We start from the raw sequence: 25129 nt of genomic DNA on the forward strand, positions 1-25129 counted from the left end.
ACAGGTTCAGTAGTTGTGGCACACGGGCTTAGTTGCTCTGCGGCATGTGGGATCTTCCCAGACCAGGGCTCGAACCCACGTCCCCTGCATTGGCAGGCGGATTCTTAACCACTGTGCCACCAGGGAAGCCCGAAATGTGCATTTTTAACAACCACATGTGTGATCCTGATTAGGGACCATACTTTGAAAAGCAGTGCAGTTCGTCCTGTGCATATTACACAGCTAGGCAAATAGGTCCAGAGAGGGGAAAGGATTTTCCTGAGACCAAAGATTAGAATTCCAAAATCCTGCCCTGGAGTTCAGTACTCACCGGTAAACCACCAATAAACCCCAAATGAAGGACCTCTAGCTTTTGGTTAAGAAGTGTTTTGAATACCTGCTATGTACAAGCTAGGGACACACATTCAGTCACTCATTAATTCAATAAATGTGTTGAGTGCCTCCATGCTAATGCTGGGAGCTAGGGGATTCATTTATTAATACATCCATTCGGGCCGTGTTTTGAGGGTTTGCAATGTGCCAGACCCTGAGGACAGTGAAGTGAACAAGGAACAACATGAGGTCCCATGTCCTTGAGTCCTCACAGGCTAGCAGAGACCAGCCTGGGGTCTGGCCCTCTCCCCTTGCCTCCATCCCCACCCTGTCGCAGCTCCCACCCTACAAGGAGGCAGGAAGGAGGCTGAAGCTGGTGCAGGCAGGGAGGACTGAGCTGACCACAGGGACCTTACCCCTATCTCTCTGTCTTCCCACTTCCTCCCTACCCGTGACCCCCAGGCCTGCTGATTTTGTGTTTGACTAAAGGGCAGGGATTGCTGAACCTGCTGGGTGAGTCCAGTGAGTCAGAGGCGATTCAGGTGGGTGGGCAGGTGGGCAGGAGGGCAAGCAGGCAGAGGCAGAGCCATTGGCCCTGGGACAATGGCTCTGACCGTGTGTGTGCGGTGACTGACAGGGCTGTCGGGCACCTATGACCTACAGGTGAGGCTCAGCTTTCGAGGTGAGGTTTGCAGGGGTGCTCTGAGAATTTTTGGAACTGGAGAGCTCCAGTTCCTCCATTCCCCAGGCCCCCCACCCCATCCCTAGGCATCTCTACAGCCTGTCCCCTTTCTCCCCAAGTCCAATGTCTCCAGCTCTCTGCTTCCCTCCCTCCCTATCTTCTATGTCTCTTTAAGGGTGAGTCCAGGGGGATTAGACCCTGGGCCAAGAGTGAATGGAGGGATGATTTTTTTGTGTGCGTGGGGAGGAGCTGATAAATAACTAGATTCAATTCTGAGCAGGTTTTATCCAGAAGACAAGGAGAATTCACTGTGGTCAAGAAGCAGATATCGGTGAGGTCAGTGGGGTTGGATTCTGGATGGGGAGAAGCTGATCTGTGCCCCATATGAGTCCATCCTTGGTTTGGGAGGTTTATTCCTGGCTTTGGGAGGTATAGTCTCAGGAGGTGGGGTTGATTTCCGGCTAAAGAGGTTAGACTCAGTTTGGGCAAGTCAGAATCAAGACTGGGGGGGATTAGTTCTTGATTGGTAGTTAGCCCCAGATCAGCGCTAGTTTAGGAGGGTTGGTTCCAGGTTTAGGAGATCAGTCATAGAGTTAGCTCTCAGTTTTTAGGGTTGGCTCCTATTTCAGACTCTGGATTAGGGGTCAGTGTCAGCCCAGCATTGGGTGTCACAAGGTTCCTCCAATTTCCAGCTGTTCCGTTGGCCACACTATGAGGCTCCACTGGCTGCGGAGTGACTGTCTGTACAGGTGGTCAACTGCAGCCTTGTGTTCAGCCCCAGGTGAGCAGGCCTGGGGAGCCAAGGATGCAAGTAGGGGTAGGGGGTGGCTTGTGACCATTCTCCTGGGTCATTCTTCTGCTTCATGCCACACCCCCAGGTCTCTGGGGACGCTGGTGATATCCCTGCAGCAGCTACAGACTGCAGGGCATTTGGTGCTTCAGGAGGCCCTAGTGGATGAGAATCTGCGCGTGTCCCCAGTGAGTTCCGTCAGCCCCCAGCCTGCCACCCCTAAGCCTGAGTGTCCCTCTAGACAGAGGGTTCCGTTTCTCCGGGGGGAAACCCAGACCCAGACAGGAGTGGTAACAAGGCCCCTGAGCCAGGGCGCCTTTCATTACAGCCCCCAGGCCAAGATTCGGGTTCAGCTCTGAGGGCCAGAGTTGTGTGGCAAGGGAAGATAAGGAGCTCCGTGCTGCTCCCTGACCCTGTACCAGGCGCAGCTGCTGTAGGGGACAAAGATGAACCTGGCTGGATTCTCCTGGTGTTTCATGGAGGGGCAGTAGAGCCTGGTAGAAATGAACCTGGGTTCAAATCTCAAGTCCACCACTTCCCAGCTGAGAACTTGGACAAGTTATTCAGCTTATCTAGGTTGTTTCCTCACTTACCTTATGTGGAGTTGTACAAAATGTCCAGCTTTTCATTCAGTCTGTTGTCATTCGCTGAGCTCTGATTATAAGCTCTGATTATAAGCCAAGTGCAGTGCTGAGCAATGACGATTGAGTGGTGAACAAAACCAGATAAGGACTTGCCCTCTTAGAGCTCCGTATCTGAAGAGAGAGGCAAACATTAAACAAATATTCACAAAAATAAATGTAAAATTGACACCGATTGGTGTTACAAAAGAGCTGGTAGGGGGCTGGGAGAATGTATAACAGAGGGATGTGACCTATTTGGGGTTCAGAAAAGGTTCCCTGAGGAAGTAGTGTTTGAGCTTGGAATTGAAGGATACGATAGGTGATAGGGTAGGGAGGAGAGAATGTTGCAGGTGGAAGAACCAGCATATGCAAAAGCCCAGCGCCCTGAGAGGGCATAACCAGGGTGCAGGGCAGGAGCAGACCCCATAAGGGATGGGACTGGAAATGTTGGCAGGGGCCAGATCACGCAGAGCTGTGAAGGCCACACTAATGGATTTCCAAGAGCGATGAAAGAATTTTGAAATTGTGTTGGCCCCCTTAAAGAGGTTACTTGCATCAGGTAAGCTCTTGATAGCTTATTTTTCTTTTTTTTTTTTTTGTGGTACGTGGGCCTCTCCTGCTGCGGAGCACAGGCTCCAGACGCGCAGGCTCAGCGGCCATGGCTCACGGGCCCAGCCGCTTCACGGCATGTGGGATCTTCCCAGACCGGGGCACGAACCCATGTCCCCTGCATCGGCAGGCGAGGTCTCAACCACTGCGCCACCAGGGAAACCCTTGATAGCTTATGAGTACTCACTCTTATTAATGATCATAGAGGAACCACAAGTCATCAGAGATGCAGGCCAGGAGGGTCTCTGTTTATAGGTGGAGTAAAAGGCATTGTCTTTGGGCTTTTCTTAGTATCAGGGTAGTTTGAGGGGCCCAAGGCCTACTGTGTATCTGGTTTTAGGTCCAGGTGGAATTTGACCTGAAGTACCAGCCCCCAGAGGGTGAAACTGGAGCCTGGGCAGAAGAGGACTTTGGAGCACCCATTCGGGACAGGTAACCCTCCCACCCACCTAACCAAGGCCCAGGCAGGCTTTGGTAAGAGAGAAGTGGTACCCAATTCCACTGTGGATCTGCTGGATATGGTGACCCTTGGACCCGTGCTGCCCAGGTTGTAGCTCTGTAGTCAGGCATGGCCCTCTCCTGTCATTTCTCCTTCTCCCAGCTCAGAGCTGATCATTCCCAATGTGGGCTTCCAGGAGCTGGAGTAAGTATGTGGGGATGACCTGGGATTACAGGGTCGGTCTTGGGATTGGGAGCCAGTGATGTGGGGTCAGTCCCTGGGTCTGGGATCAGTACTGGACCAATTCCAGGGTGAGAAGTCAGTCTTAGAATCAGGGGTCAATCCTGGAACTAGAGGTTTCCCAGGTTAGGGGGTCAGACCAAGGGGCAGGGGTGGGTCCTAGAGTCAGGGAAGTCAGAGATGGGTGCCCAGAGATGGGTGATAAGTCCAAGACATGTTCCTTGATGGCCTTTCCTGTGAGGCCTGGGGAGGCCCGGCTGGAGCGGTGGGCAGTGGCATTGGGCCGCAGGCTAGCTTGAGGAGTAGGTCAGCAGGGCGATGAGGACAACAAGCTGGAGCTGGAGCTGGATGACAAGCCTGATGTGGAGCTTTCTGGCGTCGCGTTCAGCCCCCTCAAGAGGTAACTTGTACCCACTGAGCACCTGCTCCCATAGCCTAGCAGTGTGTCAACCTCACTTGCTCATACATGCAGGCCTGTGCCTGTCCACCCTCACAAACACATGGTCTCAGGGTATGGGTGGGGGAGTGGATATCCTGGGGTCAAGGGTCATTCATTCCTAGGCATAGACACTGCTACATTCACACACAGTTACACTGGCTCACACATGGCCTCTGGAACCCATGAAAGTGATGAAATCCTGTTGAGGGCAAGGAATGTTGCCTCCTTTGTTCACTGCAGTGTTCCGGTGCCTAGAACAGTGTTGGTACATAGAAGGTGCTCATTCAATCTTTGTTGAATGAATGCATGGTTTTAGGGCTCCAGGAATGAGTCAAATTCTGAGTGTAGGACTGAGATGGAGGCAAGATAAGGCTAGAAGGACTCAGAATCTTCAGAGGGAGAGATCTTATCGCCAGCGCCAAGCAAGGGTGTGTGTGTGGACGGCGGGGTGGAGAGGAGGAAGTGAAGTGAGAGCTGACTGTAAGCCTCTCCGCCGCCGAGCTCGGGGCCTGGCCCGCGGGGATCCCTTCCAGGTATCCAGGGCCCAGATCTTCCAGGTACCGCTCCCCCTCTAGGCCTGAACCCTTGGGGAATACCACCCGCCCCCCACACCCGTTCTTCCCTCGTACCAAGGCAGGCTTAGCTTCCTTATCTCCTCCTTCCCCATCCTTTAGGTGGGGGTCACGGTGCTGGAGGCCCGGAAGCTGGTGGGAGTCAACATTAATCCCTATGTGGCCGTGCGCGTTGGGGAGCAACGCCGAGTGACCGCCACGCAGCGCGGGACAAATTGCCCCTTCTTCAACGAAGTGGGTGCAACCAAGGAAGGGGGAGCCTGAGGGAATGGGCGGGACCCAGGATAAGAATTGTGTGGAGGGGGCGTAGCCTAGGTGGAAGCGAGCCTATTGGCGGGCCTGAAGCTAAGGGCTCTTTGCGGGAAAGGGTGCAAAGAGGTGTGGTCTCCGAGTTGCGGGCGGTGGTGGTGAGGAAGGGTGGGGAAGGAGAGCGTTCTCTTTGCCAGAGGCAGGGACCACCTGGCGTGAACCCTTCATGTATAACCTTCTCTCACTTCTCTCGCTTCCCCACTTCAACCCAGTACTTCTTGTTTGAATTTCATGAGACCCGGCTTCACCTCCAGGACTTGCTGCTGGAGATCACGGTGAGGTGGGTAGGGGTGAGAGGTTTCCATCAGAGAAGGGGAGATGCCGAAGCTCCAGGACTAACGCCACCTTTCCCCAGGCTTTCCATTCGTAGACCCTCCCCTTTATGGCCACCCGGATAGGCACCTTCAGGATGGACCTGGGCATTATCTTCGACCAGCCAGGTACTGAACCCTCCCCTCACTGAGACTCCTCTGCACGGACAAGGGAAGCTGAACCTCTGGGCCCTGAGCCCAGTGTACTAACTTGTGAGACAGCAATCTCTTCCGACGTCTGACCTCCACGCACTGCCGTTCCTCCTTCCTGAGCTGGACTTGAACCCCGGCCGTTGTCCATCACTCGGATCGCAGCCCCACGACCACCCTGCGCATCTCACCGGTCTCCCCTGACCCCTGGTCTGCTCCTCCGTCCCCATATGGCCACTTCTATCAGAAATGGGCTTCTCTGCACGACTCCCGGGATACACGCGCCGGGACCAAAGGGTTCGTCAAGGTCACTTTGTCCGTGAGGGCGCGTGGGGACCCGGCCCCTCCGCTGCCACCCCCGGGCCCTGGCCACAGTTCGGACATCGAGAAGTGAGCTGGGGTGAGATGGGGAGGGGAGACTAGGACGGGGCGTGGCCTCCGGGATGCGGAGACGGGGAGGGGCCGAGCCTCGGGCTTCTGGGACCCTCTGCGCCCGGCTCCCTTAGGAACCTGCTGCTGCCGCGTCGGGTGGCAGCGGAGAGGCCGTGGGCGCGGCTGCGAGTGCGTGTGTACCGCGCCGAGGGGCTTCCGGCGCTGCGCCCCGGCCTGCTGGGCAGCCTGGTCTGCGCCCTGCACGACCAGCGCGTCCTCATGGACCCCTATTTGCGGGTGTCTTTCCTGGGGCAGCAGGTGAGTCCCTCCCGTCCTCACTCGGCGGAAGCCTAGGCCCTGATCCGCGCTGACCCCTCTCCGCCTGTCTTCGCCGCCGCGCTCAGGGCGAGACGTCGTTGCGCGGCGAGGCGACGGCGCCCGAGTGGAACGAGCAGCTGAGCTTCGTGGAGCTCTTGCCGCCGCTGATGCGCCGCCTTCGTCTGCAGCTACGGGACGACGCGCCCCTGGTCGATGTGGCCCCTCGCCACGCACTTGCTGGACCTGAGGCAGATCTCGCATCCGGGCGGGGCGGGTGAGCGCATCTGGCCGACGCGTGCAGCCTCTGCCTGGGCCCTCTCTGCCCTGGGTCCCGCCCCCGACTGCAAACCCCATCCTCGCGACCTAGCTCCGCTTAGAAAGGTGCGGAGCCAGCAGAGGGCTTGAAAAACTGAACAGAGAACAAGTTGGAGTCAAAGGGTGGGGCCAAGAGGTGCAGTTGTGAGTGGGCGGGGCCTCGGGATGAGGGTGTGGTGTAAAAGAGGTCGGAGTCTGACCTTCTCACCTGGCGCCGCAGGACCGGGGGCTGCAGGAGGTTGAAAGTCTGCAGCGCAACCCCATTTCCGGAACCTGCACACGGCTGAAGCAGGCACTGGAAGAGCTGGTGGCTGGGAGCAGGTGAGCTGAGAGCCTCCCCCTCCTTGCTGCCAACTCCAGGGTGAGGGAAACTCATGATGGCTGTCTGGACCCAAGGGCTCTGGAAACTGCGTTTGCTCAGCACTGTACAGAAGAATGAGGAGATGATTGTTGAGGGAACTTGATAGAAATTATTGGGGGTTAGGCCACTCCCCTCCAATAAACTCCCTTTGCCGAGCTCCTATAGGCTTATGCATTTCCCCCTCTCCTCAGATTCCCCTGCTCTGTTCCTCCACACTCCTTCCAGCTAATGACTTCCTTTCCTACTTCATGGAGAAAATAGAAGCCTCACCTTCCTCCATCCAGTCTACTGCCTTGCCAGCTTCTGCAACCATCTGCTCTCCTTCTTTTCCTGCTACAGCAGAGGAGGTGACCTCCTCCCAAAGCCACAGCTGTGATCCTGATTTCATCTCCTCTCACCTACTGGAAGAATTAGCTCTGCAATTGTCCACTTTCTCTCCTGCAGCATCAACTGGTCCCTAGTTACCAGGTCATTACTATAACCACACATATTTGTTCTAGTCACTTCCATCTTTGACCTTCACTGCCCTGGATTCCATAACCTGCTCCAGGTACTTCAGTGTTTTTCTGATCCTCTTCTCAAAAGCATTGTTTATCCATTTACTCACTAATATTTATAAGACTGACTATGCCAGACACTGTTTTAGGCACAAGAATAACAGTGAATAAGCATTCTTGTCCACAAAGATTTCTGGAACTTACATTCTTGTGGGGGTGGAGGCTGAATGGAGACACAGATAATAAACATGTAAACAACAAGGCAGAAATATAAGAAGTATGATAAGGATAGTGTTAGGGAGAAAATAAAGCAAGGAAGTATTTCAGAGAGACACTGCAATTTTAGAAAAGGTGGCAAGGGGAGGCCATGGTGATGTTGACATTAAGAAGATGAAGGAGCAAGCCATGTCTGTAAGGGTGTTCCAGGCAGCAAGGACAGCATGTGCAAAGGCCCTGAGGTGAAGCATGCCTGGTGTGTTTGAGGAAGAGCAAGGGACCAGTGTGAGTGCAGCAGAGTGAACAGAGTAGCTGAGGCTGGAGGGTGTGGGGGGAAAGGAGGATGATAGTGGGGAGAGGCATGTGGGAGTCACGTAGGCCATTGTAGCGGCCTTGGCTTCTTCTTTGAGTGAAATGAGGAGCCACTGAAGGTTTTGAAAAGAGAAGGGATATGCTCTAATTTATCCTTAAAAAGGATCAGTGTGGGAGGGATGATATGAGAGGAAGCAGAGAGAGTACTATAGAGGGCATTGTAATAATTCAGGTGACCAATAATGATGAAATGAATCTAGGGTGGTTGCAGTGGATACAGGGTGACGGGAATGAATTCAAGAGCAGTTGAGACTTTGGAAGTGACACCTCAGGACTGGCTAATGAATAGGCTTAGGGGAGGAGGAAAATGTGCAGAGAAGAGTCATGAATGACTCCCAAGATTTTGACTTGCACAGCTATGTAGATGGTGCTATTTACTGAGCTATGGAAAACAAGAGAAGGAGAAGTTCTGATGGGAGTGGAGGGGACATCAGAAGCCCCTTTTTGGACATGTTAACTTTTTTTTTTTTAATTTATTTTTATTTTTGGCTGCCTTGGGTCTTTGTTGCTGCGCGCAGGCTTTTCTCTAGTCGCGGCAAGCGGAGGCTACTCTTTGTTGCGGTTCCCGGGCTTCTCATTGGGTGGCTTCTCTTGCTGCAGAGCACGGGCTCTAGGCACGCGGGCTTCAGTAGTTGTGGCACTCAGGCTCAGTAGTTGTGGCTCATGGACTCTAGAGCACAGGCTCCGTAGTTGTGGTGCATGGGCTTAGTTCTTCTGCGGCATGTGGGATCTGCTCGGACCAGGGCTCGAACCCATGTCCCCTGCACTGACAGGCGGATTCTTAACCACTGAGCCACCAGGGAAGTCCCTGGACATGTTAACTTTGAGATATATGCTTGTTAGACTTCTAAATGGATATGTCTGCCAGGCTGTTAGCTATAGGAGTTGAGCTCTGGGGAGAGTTCAGGGCTAGAAATGTAAAATTGCGGGGTGTTAATATGTAGATGGGATTGGATAAGATCACCTAGGGAACAAAAAAAAAAAAAAAGGAAAAATCTGGACTTCCTTCCTTGGTGGTCCAGTGGTTAAGATTCTGCACTTCCAAGGCAGGGGGCCTGGATTCGATCCCTGGTCCACATGCTGCTCGGCGAGGCCAAAAAAACCCCAAACAAGCAAACAAATCTAAGGATCTGGCAAGCTCCAGCATTTAGAGGGAGGGTCAAAGAGGAGGGCTCAGCCAAGGACTTGGTTGTTGCTCACTTTTCTGTCCTCATCTTACTCAACCTTTCAGTATCAGTGGACACAGTTGACCCCACCCTCCTTCTTGAAAGACTCTGGTGTTGATTTCCATACCCTTGGTTTTCCTTCGGCTTCCCTGGCCATTCCTTCTCATCTCTTTTGCTCGCTCTCTATCTTCTTTACCTCTGAGTGTTCCAAATGTTCATATGGGTATGTCTTAGGGCTTCACTGTAAGGCTCTCTTCTCTGTCTACATTCTCTATGTCTCCAAAAGAGCAACAAACTTTAATCCAATTTAATTCCTTGCTTGATTGTCTATAAGGTGCAATTAAACTCTTTCCATTTTCACTTTACTGAAATTATTTTATTACTAAAATTATTCTTTGTCAGGGAACTTTCAATGAAAGATCTGTTCAAATCATATTTCATCTTTTTAAAAAAACAGCATTATTATTTATTAAAAATTTTTTTTTTCTCTTTTGGCTGCATGGCATGCGGGATCTTAGTTCCCCAACCAGGGATTGAACCCGTGCCCCCTGCAGTGGAAGCACAGAGTCTTAACCACTGGACCGCCAAGGAAGTCCCTGTATTTCACTTCTTATAGCTTTATCCAGTGTGATCTGTGTGTGTGGGGGTGCTATTATTTCTACCGGATCTAATTTCCCTGAATCCAATTTTGTGGATCTAAATCTTGTCAAGAAGATTTTTTTTCTTCTGTCAATTTTTTTTTTTTTTTTTTTTTTTTGCGGTACGCGGGCCTCTCACTGTTGCAGCCTCTCCCGTTGCGGAGAACCGGCTCCAGACGCGCAGGCTCAGCAGCCATGGCTCACGGGCCTAGCCACTCCGAGGCATGTGGGATCTTCCCGGACCCGGGCACGAACCCGTGTCCCCTGCATTGAGAGGCGGACTCTCAACCACTGCGCCACCAGGAAAGCCCCTCTTCTGTCAATTTTTAATCAATAGCAAATGTTAATAAGTGCAGTTTTTATTTATTTATTTATATATCTGGCTGAGGTGGGTCTTAGTTGTGGCATGCAGGATCTTTGTTGCCGCGTGTGAGATCTTCGTTGTGGCATGCAGGATTTTTTTTTTTTTTTTTTTTTTTTAGTTGTGGCATGTGGGATCTTTAGTTGCGGCATGAGGGATCTAGTTCCCTGACCAGTGATCAAACCCGGGCCCTCTCTATTGGGAGCACAGAGTCTTAACCACTGGACTACCAGGGATGTCCCAATAAGTGCAGTTTTTTTTTTAATTGAGATATAATTTACATTTAAATAGGTGCAGTTTTGACTCTTGTCAGTTTTATTTTGTGTTATTTTATGTCAGATTATTTCTGCCAATAGAAGTCTTGGAGCAAAGAGCATTAGTAAGTTAAAAAGATAAGCTCTGGGAGCAGTATTAGGTGAAAAATCCTTGGAGTCACTTATTTTATATATTTTTGAAAATTTCCATAATAAAAAGTTAAGACATCATTAGGGGTCAAAAAGGGACCAAAATATCATGTTTCAAAAATCATTTTACTTTACCTGACAAATATTTTTTGAGCATCTATTAGGTGCCAGGCCCTGACGTTATAGTGGTAATCAAAATGAAGTCCCCGCCATGCCTTACTTTCTTTTTTTTAATGTATTTTTAAAAATAAATTTATTTATTTTTATTTTTGGCTGCATTGGGTCTTCGTTACTGTGCGCAGGCTTTCTCTAGTTGCGGTGAGTGGGGGCTACTCTTTGTTGCGGTATGCGGGCTTATTGTGGAGCATGGTCTCTAGGCTCATGGGCTCAGTGGTTGTGGCTCATGGGCTCTAGAGTGCATGCTCAGTAGTTGTAGCACATGGACTTAGTTGCTCTGCGGCATGTGGGATCTTCCCAGACTGGGACTCGAACCCGTGTCCCCTGCATTGGCAGGCAAATTCTTAACCACTGCGTCACCAGGGAAGCCCCATGCCTTACATTCTATTTGGAGAGATGGGTAAAGCAGAGTATGAGGGTGGAGAAAGTAGCAGGGACTGTTTAGAGGGGATGACCTGGGAAGGTCTGTGAAGCGATAACATTTGAGCAAAGACCTGAATGAAGAAGGGGAGAGTGAGCCATGGAAAGATCTAGGGGCCTGACATTCCAGCAGAGGGAGCAGCTAATACAAAGGTGCTGAGGCAGTAACGGGCTTGGCGTATTCAGGGAGCAGCAAAAAGGCCAGTGTGACTGTAGGGCTGTGTGTGAGGGGAGAGTAATATTTGGTGAAGACAGGGAGATAAAGAGAAACAGAGCATGTAGGGCCCTCTAGGCCATTTAAAGAATTTTATTTGGGGAGTTCCCTGGTGGCACAGTAGTTAAGAATCCACTTGCCAATGCAGGGGACACGTGTTCAAGCCCTAGTCTGGGAAGATCCCACATGCCATGGGGCAACTAAGCCCATGCACCACAACTACAGAGCCTGCGCTCTAGAGCCCCCGAGCCACAACTACTGAGCCCATGTGCCGCTGCTACTGAAACCTGTGCGCCTAGAGCCCGTACTCCTCAACAAGAGAAGCCACCGCAATGAGAAGCCCGCGCACCGCAATGAAGAGTATCCCCTCTCCCCGCAACTAAAGAAAGCCCGCGTGCAGCAATGAAGACCCAACGCAGCCAAAAATAAAATAAATAAATTTTTTAAAAAAAGGAATTTTATTTTATTTTTTGCGGTACACGGGCCTCTCACTGTTGTGGCCTCTCCCGTTGCGGAGCACAGGCTCCAGATGCGCAGGCTCAGCGGCCATGGCTCACGGGCCCAGCCACTCCGTGGCATGTGGGATCTTCCCAGACCGGGACACGAACCCGTGTCCCCTGCCTCGGCAGGTGGACTCTCAACCACTGCGCCACCAGGGAAGCCCGGAATTTTATTTTTAACTCTGAGATGAGAAACTTCTGGAGAGAAGTGAAATGGTCTGGAAAGCATTGAAAAGCTCATTCTGGATGCTATATTGAGAATATTCCGTAGGAGAGAGGGTAAGAGTGGACGTGGTAAGAACAGCTAGGAGGGTGTTGCAATAATCCTGGTGAGAAGTGATGGGAGCTTGGACTAGGGTGGTCCTGGAAAAGGGGGAAAGTGGTCAGATTTTGAATATAGTTTGAAAGTAGAGCCTAAATGATGTGCTGATGGGATCGATATGGAATGTGAGTGAAAGAAAGAGCAGTGAAGGATGACTTGGAAGTTTTGAAGTGAAGCAGGGTTTGCTTTCAAGGTGGGGGCCTGGGGCAGTCATTGGAACTCATGCACTTGGTTTGAGCATGTAATGTTTGAACTATCTTTGGTCAGTGTTGGAACTGTCAAGTACAGCCCATGTGAGCCTTTAACATGCATTTGAATCCTCCAGGTATAAAAATGCAGATTTCTGGTGCAGCAGGTCTGGGGTGAGGCTGAGATTCTACGTTTCTAAGTAGGTAATACCAATGCTGTTTGGCCTGGGCCACACTTTGAGTAGCCAGGGCAGTAAATAGTTAAATGCTAGTACATTCTGGGTCTCCAAAGTGAGGCTGGCCTTGATGAGTTGGGGAGTGGTTCAAATATAGAATCCATCCTTGGCTGAGGAAGGATGCCTCCTTGAGAACAAGACTGAGAGGAGCTGTGACGGAGGCTGGGCATGGGAGGCCTGCTCTGAGGGAGGTGGCCCCTAAGGGTCAGTGTTCTCTCCTTTGATTCCCACCTGCCACGCCCGCTACTGCTCTTGCAGACAGTTTTGCCACGATGATGAGCACAGGACAATGACTTGGCCCAACACTCTGGATCTATGCAGATGCCAAGGGAAACAGCTGGCGTTTAGCCTGGTACAGTCTGGGGGAGGGGGATCAGGGGCACCCAGCAGGGACCCTCCACTCATGTTCTCTTCCTGCCCTTTCAGAACCTGTTGGCAAAGCAAGGACTGCGGCTCCTTCGGGGCCTGAGACAGGGCAACGTGCAAGAGAAGGTGGCACTGGCCAAGAAGCTCCTGGTGAAACTACGCTTCCTGGCCCAGGAGGTAATGCCTCACCCACCCATTTCCCCACCCTGAATACCCTTTTTTCTAAGCCTACCAGAGGTCTTTGGGCAGGGGTGACCTAACATTTGTCCTGTGGATTGATACCAGGCCATGGGACCTGTTGCTCTGAGCATAGGACTAAGCTCCATTTGGAGTACCTAAGGGTGACGATGTACATTGTAGGGCCCAGCAGGGATACAGGGAACATGCAAGATCTCTTTGGAAGAAGGTCTGAGAGTACATTTCCTTGGCATGACTTTCCTGGTTTGAAGCTCTGAACACAACACACGGGAAGGGTAAAGGAAGTTCACATTTACAGAAAGCTTCCTTGGCTAAGCATCTGCATGTATTACCTAGTGTGACTCAACAGCCTTGGGAAGATGTTACCCCATTTGACAGGTGCAGAAACTGAGGCTTAGAGAGGGAAAGTGACTGATCCACCATGTCATAGCTGGTTAAGTGTCAGAGCCAGAATTCAAAGCCAGTTCTGCCCCACTCTGAAGCTCAGTCATTCCCAAAGGCACAGAAAGTTTGGATCCCTGGGGCCAATATGTCCTCAGGGTCAAACACTGAGGAGTTTGGATATTGATCTCAGATCTCGAAGGGCACGTTGGAGTTTGGCAAGTATGAAAGAATGGACAGCACGTGCAAAGGCGCAGCTGGAAGGCAGAGTAGTGGAAGGAGATACAGAATAGAGACCTTATTAAAGTGAATTTTAGTGCAAAATTATTATTTTTTTAATTTTTAGAAAAATTAATTAATTAATTAATTTTTGGCTGCATTGGGTCTTCGTTGCGGTGTGCGGGCTTCTTACTGTGGGGGCTTCTCTTGTTGCGGAGCATGGGCTCTAGGCACGCGGGCTCAGTAGCTGTGGCTCATGGGCTCCAGAGGGCAGGCTCAGTAGTTGTGGCACACGGGTTTAGTTGCTCCACAGCATGTGGAATCTTCCCAGACCAAGGCTCAAACCCGTGTCCCCTGCATTGGCAGGTGGATTCTTAACCACTCCTCCACCAGGGAGGTCCCAAAATTACTTTATTTATTTGGAATGAAAACCTTCTGTTGTCAGCTGACATTTAAAAACGTTTTCTGATTTAAATATGCCTCCTGAAATAATATAGGTTAGTTTCACTATTTTTCAAACTTTGTATAATACTGTTTATATTATTTTGCTTTTTTTAAAGCTTAATATTATGTTTATTGTATGTAGCTGTAATTTGTCCATTTTCATTGCTGTATAATATTCCACTGTTTGACTATACTATAATTCACTTATCCATCCCACTACTGATGGATATGTGTATTGATTCCAACGCATGGTGATTAGAAACAATGTTTTCAAGACTATTTTTATACATGTCCTGGATGTAAGTGGAAGAGTCTCTAGGGCAGTGATTCTCAAACTTTTTTGGTCTCAGGACTCCTTTACAGCCTTAGAGTAATTACTGGGGACCCAAATGAGCTTTCGTTTATATAGATGTATCTACTGATATTCCCTATTATATAAACTAAAACTGAAAAAATTTAAAGCCATAGAAATAAAAAATTATTTATTAATTCATTTAAAATAACAATAGTAAACCTATTACATGTTTTTTTGTATATTTATATAGGGAAACATAAATATATTTTTAGAAAAATAAGTATAGGGGCTTCCCTGGTGGCACAGTGGTTGAGAGTCCGCCTGCCGATGCAGGGGACACAGGTTTGTGCCCCGGTCCGGGAAGATCCCACATGCCACGGAGCAGCTGGGCCCGTGAGCCATGGCCGCTGAGGCTGCGCGTCCGGAGCCTGTGCTCCGTAACGGGAGAGGCCACAACAGTGAGAGGCCCGCGTACTACAAAAAAAAAAAAAAAAAAAAAAAAAGAAAAATAAGTAAATTCTCCAAAACAAAAAATGTAGTGAGAACAACGATATTGCTTTACATTTTTTGCAAATATCTGGCAAAGAATTTTTATACTCTGTTATATTAAAATCCATTGGTCTGTCTTGCACTTTGAATGGATCTATTATCCTTGAATGACTTTGAATCATCATACATAGGTCATTTGGAAATTTGCTTCCCTGAATTATGCATACTTTCCAAATGTTCATGCATTTCATTATACAGTATTAAGAAATCACATTCGTTAATATAATCACAAATCTCATTAGAAAAATCTTTAAGTGTTGGGAAGCTGTCAAGCTTACAATGGCTGATACAAGAGATACTGTTTTTCCAAAATTGTAATTTTCCATTTTGTTTTGTTCTTAATCTTGGAGGAAAAGCTTTCATTCTTTCACTATTAAGTATGATGTTGGCTGTGGGTTTTTCATAAATGCCCTTTATCAGGTTGAGGACGTTAACTTCTGTTCTTAGTTTTCTGAGTATGTATTTTTTTTTATCATGAAAGGATGTTGAATTTTGTCAGATGCCTTTTCTGCATTAGTTGAGATACTCATTTGTGTTTTTTCCCTTTGTTCTATTACTGTGGTAAATTACATTGATTGATTTTCTTAGGTTGAACCTCTCTAGCATTCCTGAGATAAATCCCACTTGGTCATGGTATATAATCCATGTTGGATTCAGTTTGCCAATATTTTGTTCAGAACTTATTCCTAAGGGATATATCTATATTCATAAAGGATACTATTCTGTAATTTTCTTTTCTTATGGTGTCTTTGTGTGTTTTTCATATCAGGGTAACGCTGGCCTCACAGAATGAAATAGGAAGTGTTCCTTCCTTTTCTGTTTTTGGGAAGAGCTTGAGAAGTATTGGTGTTAATTCTTCTTTAAATGTTTGGTAGAATTCACCAGTGAAGCCATTTGGTCCTGAGCTTTTCTTTGTTGGGAGGTTTTTGATTACTAATTCAATCTCTTGTTTTGTCTGTTGAGATTTCTATTTCTCCTTGAGTCAGTTTAGATAAATTTTATGTTTCTAGGAATGTTCTCATGTTCATTTCTTTTTTAAAAAAAATTAATTTATTTATTTTTGGCCGTGTTGGGTCTTCGTTGCTGCATTGCTGTGCGTGGGCTTTCTTTCTTTTTTTTTTTTTTACATAAATGCCTTTATTCTACTTCTGGTACTCGTGGCAACTTTTTCCATCTGAAAGCTGCTCCCTGCACTTCTCGAAGCAGGAACATGAAAATGGATCAGAAGTTTCCAAACTTTTCATCATCAACCCAGTTCTAGAGGCTGGAAGTCTGGGGTCAAGGTGCCAGCGTGGTTGGGCTCTGGTGAGAGCTCTCTTCTTGGCTTGCAGATGGTTGCTTTCTTGTTGTGTCCTCACATAGCAGAGAAAGAGAAGAAAGAGGAAGAGGAAGAGGAGTAAGAGAGAAAAAGAGAGAGAGAGAGTGGGCTTTCTTTTTAGTTGCTGCGAGCGAGGCTACTCTTCGTTGCGGTGCGCAGGCTTCTCATTGCTGTGGCTTCTCTTGTTGCTGAGCATGGGGTCTAGGTGTGCGGCTTTCAGTAGCTGTGGCATGTGGGCTCAGTAGTTGTGGCTCGTGGGCTCTAGAGCACAGGCTCAGTAGTTGTGGCACACGGGCTTAGTTGCTCTGCGGCATGTGGCATCTCCCCGGACCAGGGCTCAAACCCGTGTATCCTGCAATGGCAGGCGGATTCTTAACCACTGCGCCACCAGGGAAGCCCCTCATGTTCATTTCTGATTTTAGGTATTTGTATCTTGTCTCTTTTATTCTTTGTCAGTCTAGCTAAAGGCTCATCAATTTTGTTGATTTTTCCAGAGAACCAACTTCTGGTTTCATTGATTCTTTTGTTTTTCTATTCTCCAGTTTATTTTTCTCCAATCTAATCTTTATTTACTTCCTTCTGCTAGCTTTGGGTTGAGTTTTCTCTTCTTTTTCTAATTCCTCAGGGTATATAGTTTGGTTATTGACTTGAGATCTTTCTCTTCTTTTTTTTTTTATAAATTTATTTATTTATTTGTTTTTATTTTTGGCTGTGTTGGGTCTTGGTTGCTGCGCATGGGCTTTCTCTAGTTGAGGCAAGCGGGGGCTACTCTTTGTTGCAGTAGGTGGACTTCTCTTTGTCGTGGCTTCTCTTGTTGTAGAGCACGGGCTCTAGAGCGCAGGCTCAGTAGTTGTGGCGCATGGGCTTAGTTGCTCTGCGACATGTGGGATCTTCCTGGGCTAGAGATCGAACCTGTGTCCCCTGCATTGGCAGGCAGATTCTTAACCACTGTGCTACCAGGGAAGACCCTCTTTCTTCTTTTTATGTAGGCATTTATAGCTATAAATTTTCCTCTGAGCCCTATCTTTGCTGCATATCATAAGTTTTGCTGTTACATTTTCATTTTCATTCACCTATAAGTATTTTCTAATTTCCTTTGTGATTTCTTCTTTTTTTTTTTTTTTTTTTTTTTGTAGTACGCGGGCCTCTCACTGCTGTGGCCCCTCCCGTTGCGGAGCACAGGCTCCCGACGCGCAGGCTCAGTGGCCATGGCTCACGGGCCCAGCCGCTCCGCGGCATGTGGGATCTTCCCGGACCGGGGCACGAACCCGTGTCCCCTGCATCTGAAGGCGGACTCTCAACCACTGCGCCACCAGGGAAGCCCCTGTGATTTCTTCTTTGATGCAGTGTTTAAGAGTGTGTTGTTTAATTTTCACACATTTGTGAACTTTCTAGTTTTCTTTCTATTACTGATCTGTAGTTTCATTCCACTTTGGTCAAAAAAAGATACTTTGTATGATTTCAGTCTTTTAAAATGTATTATACTTGTTCTGTGACCTATATGGTCTATCCTGGAGAATGTTCTATGTGCATTTGAGAAGAATGTGTATTCTGCTGTTGTTGGATGCATTGTTTATATATCTCTGTTAGGTCTAGTTGGTTTATAATGTTGTTCAAGTCCTCTGGTTCCTTAATGATCTTCTGTATAGGTGTTCTATCCACTATTGAAAGTGGTATATTGCAGCCTCCAATCACATTTTTTAATTCAATTATTTCCATCTGGCTCCAGTTTTCTTATGTTTGTTGAAATTATCCACTTTAAACTCTGTACTTTTCCCACTAGACCCTTTAGAATTTTTATCACAGTTATTTTAATAGCGCTTTCTAATAATTCCAACATCTGGGTTATCTGTGGGTCTACTTCTATTGATTATTCTTGTCCTGACCATGGGTCACATTTTTTGCTTTTCCTATTCTTATAATTTTTCATTAGGTACCTGGAGTTTTGTATAAAAGAACAGTAGAGGCTAAAATAAATAATATCTCCAGAGAGTTTTGATGAAGTCTACTTTAACTAATTTTTCTGTTTTCTGTTACCTGTGTAAGAAAATTTTACTACCTCCAAGCCACAAAGATATTCTCCTATGCTTTTAGGAGAATAAAGATAGTCTCCTAAAAGTTTTATGGTTTTAGATTTTACATTTGGGTCTCTGACTGTTCTCAAGTTAGTCTTTCCATATGGTGTAACATATGGGTCAAAATCCTATTTTTAAAATATGGACATTGAGATAGTCTAGCACCATATGTTGAAAAGATTTCTTTTTCCTGTTGAATTGCTTTGGCTTTTTAATTGAAAATCAAGAGGTTATATAAGTTCCTCTGTTGAATTTTTCATTTCAATCATTGCACATTGTTTTTTGCTTTGTTTTGTTTTTCTAAAATTAATTAATTATTTTTGACTGCGTTGGGTCTTCGTTGCTGCACGTGGGCTTTCTCTAGTTGTGGTGAGCGGGTGCTACACTTCGTTGTGGTGTGCGGACTTCTCATTGTGGCGGCTTCTCTTATTGATGAGCACCGGCTCTAGGCATGTGGGCTTCAGTAGTTGTGGCACACAGGCTCAGTAGTTGTGGCTCGCAGGCTCTAGAGCGCAGGCTCAGTAGCTGTGGTGCACGGGCTTAGTTGCTCTGCAGCATGTGGGATCTTCCTGGACCAGGGCTTGAACCCCTGTCCCCAGCATTGGCAGGTGGATTCTTAACCACTGAGCCACCACGGAAGTCCCTGCACTTTTAATTTCTGTAAGTTCTTTTTTATTCAAATCCGCTGTGTTATTTTTCACTGTTTATTATTCCCAGTAAGTATTTATCAGGTTTGTCTTTTGTTTCATTTAAGAATAGTAAGCAGAGCTGTTTTTATAATGTCAGATGATTCCAGTAGTCAGTTTTTGGGGGTTTGTTTTCACTCTCTGTTTCTGCTGATACTTCCTCATGGTTGTTTCCTTCTCTGCTTAGTTGCTTTAAACTGTGAACTATTCATTATAGTTTCCTCAAAAAATTATTTGTGGGACTTCTTTGAGTCCTGGAATAAATTCTTCCGGAAATACATTCTTCCGGAAAACATATGACTTTGCTTCTGCCCTTGATCACCTTAAACTGAAATTTGATGTTTAGCAACACCCAGGCACAGTGAAAAAAATTGGCTTGTGGTTATTCTTTTCAGGGACAATTTCCAACTTCCACTACACTCAGCCAGACAACTCTATTTGTTGATCACTGGATGTGAGAAAGTGGGGCAGGTTCCATTATGGTTTATCTTTATACTGAAGGTGTGATTCTCTGGGGTTCTAGTTTTTAAGGAGGGGAGATGTCTCCTATGAGACTCCTGTTCTGAATGGTATCTGAGCTCTTTATATTGTTTGTACTCACTGCCAGGTCATGAAAAGCTCAGGGTTGCCAGGTTTGGCAAATGCCCTTGTGGCAAAAGTTGCTGAAATGCTCTGTTAACTTCCCTGGATTCCTGTCTTCATTCAGGGCTTAGTATGATAATTCTTCATTCTTATTATCTCACCACTGCCTTTAATAAATATTTAAAAATATTTTTTCAAGTCATTTTAGTTGGTTTTAGTGAGAGGTAGGTCTTAATTCCTAGCTCATGATATTACTGGAGATGGAAGTCAGGCATGATGATTTTCTTTTTGATAATTTTTTAAAATATTTATTTTATTGAAGTGTAATTGATTTACAATGTTGTGTTAATTTCTGCTGTACAGCAAAGGGATTCATATATAAATATATATATATATACACATATATTCAGATATGTGTATGTGTATATATATATATATATTCTTTTTCATATTCTTTTCCATTATGGTTTATCATGGGATACTGAATATAGTTCCCCATGCTGTACAGTAAGACCTTGTTGTGTATCCATTCTATATATAATAGTTTGCATCTGCTAATCCCCAACTCCCAATCCATCTCTCCCCTACCCCCCCATTCCCTTGGCAACCACAAGTCTGTTCTCTATGTCTGTGAGTCTGTTTATGTTTCATAAATAAGTTTATTTGTGCAGTATTTTAGATTCCACGTAAAGGTGATATATGGTATTTGTCTTTCTCTTTCTGACTTACTTCACTTAGTATGATAATCTCTAGGTCCATCCATGTTGCTGCAAATGGCATTATTTCATTCTTTTTTATGGCTGAGTAGTATTCCATTGTTTATGTATATCACATCTTCTTTATCCATTCATCTGCTGATGGACATTTAGGTCACTTCCATGACTTGGCTATTGTGAATAGTGCTATTGTGAACATTGGGGTACATGTATCCTTTTGAATTAGAGTTTTGTCCGGATATATGCCCAGGAGTGGAATTGCTGGATCATATAGCAACTCTATTTTTAGTTTTTAAGGAACCTCTATACTGTTCTCCACAGTGGCTTCACCAATTTACATTCCCACCAACAGCATAGGAGGGTTCCCTTTTCTCTACACCCTCTCCAGCATCTGTTATTTGTAGATTTTTTTAATGATGGCCATTCTGACTGGTGTGAGGTGGTACCTCATTGTAATTTTGATTTGCATTTCTCTAATAATAGTGATGTTTGAGCATTTTTTCATGTGCCTGTTGGCCATCTGTATGTCTTTTTTGGAGAAATGTCTGTTTAGGTCTTCTGCCCATTGGGTTGTTTGTTGTTTTTTGTTGTTGAGTTGTATGGTCTGTTTATATATTTTGGAAAGTAAGCCCTTGTTGGTCGCATCATTTGCAAATATTTTCTCACGGTCTGTTGGTTGTCTTTTCATTTTGTTTATGGTTTCCTTTGCTGTACAAAAGCTTGTAAGTTTGATTAGGTCCGATTTGTTTATTTTTGCTTTTATCTATTTCCTTGGGAGACTGACCTAAGAAAACATTGGTACAATTTATGCCAGAGAATGTTTTGCCTATGTTCTCTTCTAGGAGTTTTATGGTGTCCTGTCTTATATTTAAGTCTTTAAGCCATTTTGAGTTTATTTTTGTGTATGGTGTAACTTCATTGATTTACAAGGCATGATGATTTTTAAATAGGGGAAGGAGAGGGTCAGCTTTAGAGTGATCAGTTCTAGCTATTGTTTGTTTGCTTCCTCAATGATATTTGAAGTCCTATTTTATGCCAGGCTCTGTATAAGACCCTGGGGATCCACCCCTGTCATGTTTCTTGCCCTTTTGGGGCTTATGTTCTGGCGAGGGAGACATATTATGCATCTTAAATTCATGAGAAAAATAATGATGATCTGTAGGTATTGCTAAAGAAGATGTTATAGAAGCTAAGGGGTCAGGGGAGAACCAGCTTACATAAGGTGGTCAGGGAAGATTTCTCTGCAGAGACAGCATTTAAACTGAGACCCAGGGCTTCCCTGGTGGCGCAGTGGTTGAGAGTCCGCCTGCCGATGCAGGGGACACGGGTTCGTGCCCCGGTCCAGGAAGATCCCACATGCCGCGGAGCGGCTGGGCCCGTGAGCCAAGGCCGCTGAGCCTGCGCGTCCGGAGCCTGTGCTCCACAACGGGAAAGGCCACAACAGTGAGAGGCCCGCGTACCGGAAAAAAAAAAAAAACTGAGACCCAGAGGATGGGAGCAAGCCAGCCATTCATGAGAGAATGAGTTGGAAGGGAAGACTGAAGACAGGAAGACTGTCTCAGTTGTCTGGACAAGAGTGGACTGTCTTGATCTAAGAGAGTGAGGAAGGGGGACATTGGCAGGACTTGGTGATTAGATGTTGGAAGAGAAGGCTGACACCAGCTCAAGTACTTAGCTGATGTGAATGGGCACACAGTGGGGATCACTGGGGAGAGAGCAGGTTGAGAGGAGGGAAAAGTAAGGAAATCAGGCTGACACAGGCTCCAACATGGTGAACCCTGAAGACCTTATGCTAAGCGAAAAAAAGCCAGTCACAAAAGGACAAATGATTCCACTCATATGAGGTACCCAGAGTAGTCAAACTCACAGAGAGAAAGTAGAGTGGTGATTGTCAGGGCTGGGAGAGGGAAATGGAAAGTTAGTGGGTCTTCTTTTTTTTTCAGGCAAGGCTTTATTGGGGCCCCTGCTGCAGCAGGGGGCAGTGACAACAAATAAGTTTCCCTTGCTGGCTCGCTCCCCGAAGCGGGGTGAGCTTGTTCCTTATATGGGGTGAGGGTAGGGGTGTGTCTAGGGGTCGGGCCGGAGGGGCGGCTTAGGTGTTTTGCCCACCCCTTAGGTGGTGTGGTGTGAAGGGGGCATGTGCAGTACGCTGCTTTTGCTCCCGACCCCCTTGCTTTTGCTCCAGGCTCTTCAAAAGTGGCAGTTGGGCTTTTTGGTCTCTTTGTGTTTAACGGATACAGAGTGTCAGTTTTGCCATGAAGAAAGTTCTGGAGTGGGCGGTAGTGATGGCTACTGAGCCTGCGCTCTAGAGCCCGTGCTCCGCAACAAGAAAAGCCACCGCAATGAGAAGCCCGCGCACCACAACGAAGAGTAGCTCCCGCTTGCGGCAACTAGGCAAAGCTCACATGCAGCAGCAAAGACCCAAGGCAGCCAAAAAAAAAAAAAAAAAAGTGAATGTCATACTGAACTGTACACTTAACAGTGGTTGAGATGGTAAATTTTACGTTATGTGTATTTTAACACAATTTTAAAAAGAGAGAGAGACCAGAAAATAAAAGTCAGGTTGGACTTTTGAGTCTGATGTGGCCTGTGGGGCATCCACAGGGGAGAGATGTCCAGGAGGCAGGTGGCCAGATGGATCTGGGGTTGGGGGGAAGGTCAGGGCTGGAGATGGACTTTGGTCCGTCCATCCAGTGGCAGCTGTGGGAGCAGGTGATCTCAACTCCAGATTCACCTCTGTAACCCAGTTCTCTGCCTGCAGCCCCAGCAATCCCTCCTGGATGTGCTGGTCTGGAAGCTCAGTGGGCGGAGCCATGTGGCCTGGGCCCGGATCCCGCCCAGGATGTGCTGTTCTCTGTGGTGGAGGAGGAACGGGGCCGGGACCGTGGGAAGATCCAGAATCTGCTGTTCACAGTGAGGGGTCCCGGGGGCGAGGGTGCTGGGACTAGAATGGGCTGAGGCTCGTAGGGCAGCACAGACATTGGGGTGGAGCCATGTGGAGCGCAACAGGGGTCCCCAAACTATTTATTTATTTGTTTATAATTTTTGGCCACACCATGCTGCATGCGGGATCTTAGTTCCCTGACCAGGGATTGAACCCGTGCCCTCAGCAGTGAAAGTGTGGAGTCCTAACCACTGGACTGCCAGAGAATTCCCTCCAAACTATTTTTTTAAATTAAGCTTCCGGTCAAAAAGTTTTTAAATTTTAATTTTTTTCAATTAAAAAATGTTTTAATTAAAATTTTTTTAACTTTTAAAATTGTTTTAAAATTATTATTTTTTAAAGTGTACCAAACTCTTTTTAATTATCCAAAGTGCCAAAAGGAGATTGTGCCTTTACCCAGGTGAGCTTTGACGTCAGATAAACCCCAAATATTGTCATCTCTGGGCCTGAACTGGCCCTTTGGCTGACTAGGCTCTGACAGATGAGCAGGGTTACGAAAATGGGAGTGTGACTAATTAGTTCCTTATAAGTACAGCTGATTTGGAGGCAAAAGATTTGTAAATGAGGTGTCCCTGGGAGAGACACCAGCAGGGTTCCCTAGTGGTGAGAAGCTGTGACCACAGGGGTAAGGGACAGGGAATCTAAATGTGTTGGGGATGAGGGGACAGATAGGTGAGGGTGGGGTAGGGGAGAGCAAGCTCAGAGCATAGTTTTGGGGTCTGGGGTCTGGGCTATAGGACGTGACAGTGTTGGGGCAGGAGGGATAGGGAATGAGAGGGAGTTTAAGGGTGATGGGGCATTGGATGGAGGGCATGAAGAGGGTGGGGTACAAGGAGTACTCTTTGGATTAAGGATCTGGTGATGCAGAGAGTAGGGGCCTGCCTTGGAGGAGCAAGATGGTTGGCCTAGCTGGGGTAATAAGAGGTGGTCCCTAACATGCTTCCTCCCCGCAGCAGGCACCTGGGGAAGCCGCTGGCGAGGTCCATGCCAAGCTGGAGCTCTTCCTGGGGCTGGAGCTGGGCACGCAAGCCAAGGCCTGCACCTCAGAGCTCCCCTCGGACCTGCTGCCTGAGCCCTCGGCTGGGCTGCCCCTCAGCCTGGACCGGGACTGTGAGTGTGGGGCGTGGGGCAGGCGGGCCCAGTTCCCCATTTGCCCGAGGTGTGGGGCTAGATGCTCAGCTGGGGGTTCGGATCAGAGGGGTCTGGGGTCAGGGACTCCAGTGGTCCCTGAGCTAACATGACCCCTTCCTTCTCTCCACCCCGGACTTCAGCTACTTCCAGCTCCGGGCTCACTTGTACCAGGCCCGAGGTGTGCCGGCAGCAGATGACAGTGGGCTCTCGGACCCCTTTGCTCGAGTCCTCATCTCTACCCAGTGCCAGACCACACGGGTGAGGGCTGGGCTGGGATGCTGGTGGAGGGGCACTGGGAGACCAGGCGGGGTGGAGGCTGAGCTTTTTCCAAGACCCTAAGTCTCTCTTCCTGCCTTGGATTTTCAGGACAGGATACTGGATCAGACTGCCCAGATTTAGGGGGTGGCGTAGAACCAGAGGGTCTTAGGGGTGAGGAGTTCTTCTGACAACTGCTGTTGGCTCCTTCCCTGCACGGCCCTCAAGGTCCTGGAGCAGACGCTGAGCCCTCTGTAGGATGAACTCGTGGTGTTTGATCAGTTATTTGTGGACAGGAAGAGGGAGCACCTGCAGGAGGAGCCCCCACTAGTGATTGTCAATGTCTGTGACCACAATAAGTTTGTGAGTGTGGCCTGGGCTCCACCTGGGTTCCCACCCCCAAGGATCCCCTCTTCT

At 47.7% G+C, this 25129-nt stretch overlaps 1 pseudogene; it reads left to right on the top strand.

Annotated features, from left to right (window-relative positions):
• Positions 1-915: 915 nt before the first annotated feature.
• LOC116740415 overlaps positions 916-25129 on the top strand; it is a 48717-nt pseudogene continuing 24503 nt past the window's right edge.

The sequence above is a fragment of the Phocoena sinus genome, chromosome 15, assembly GCF_008692025.1.
Source record: "Phocoena sinus isolate mPhoSin1 chromosome 15, mPhoSin1.pri, whole genome shotgun sequence".
NCBI lineage: Eukaryota > Metazoa > Chordata > Mammalia > Artiodactyla > Phocoenidae > Phocoena > Phocoena sinus.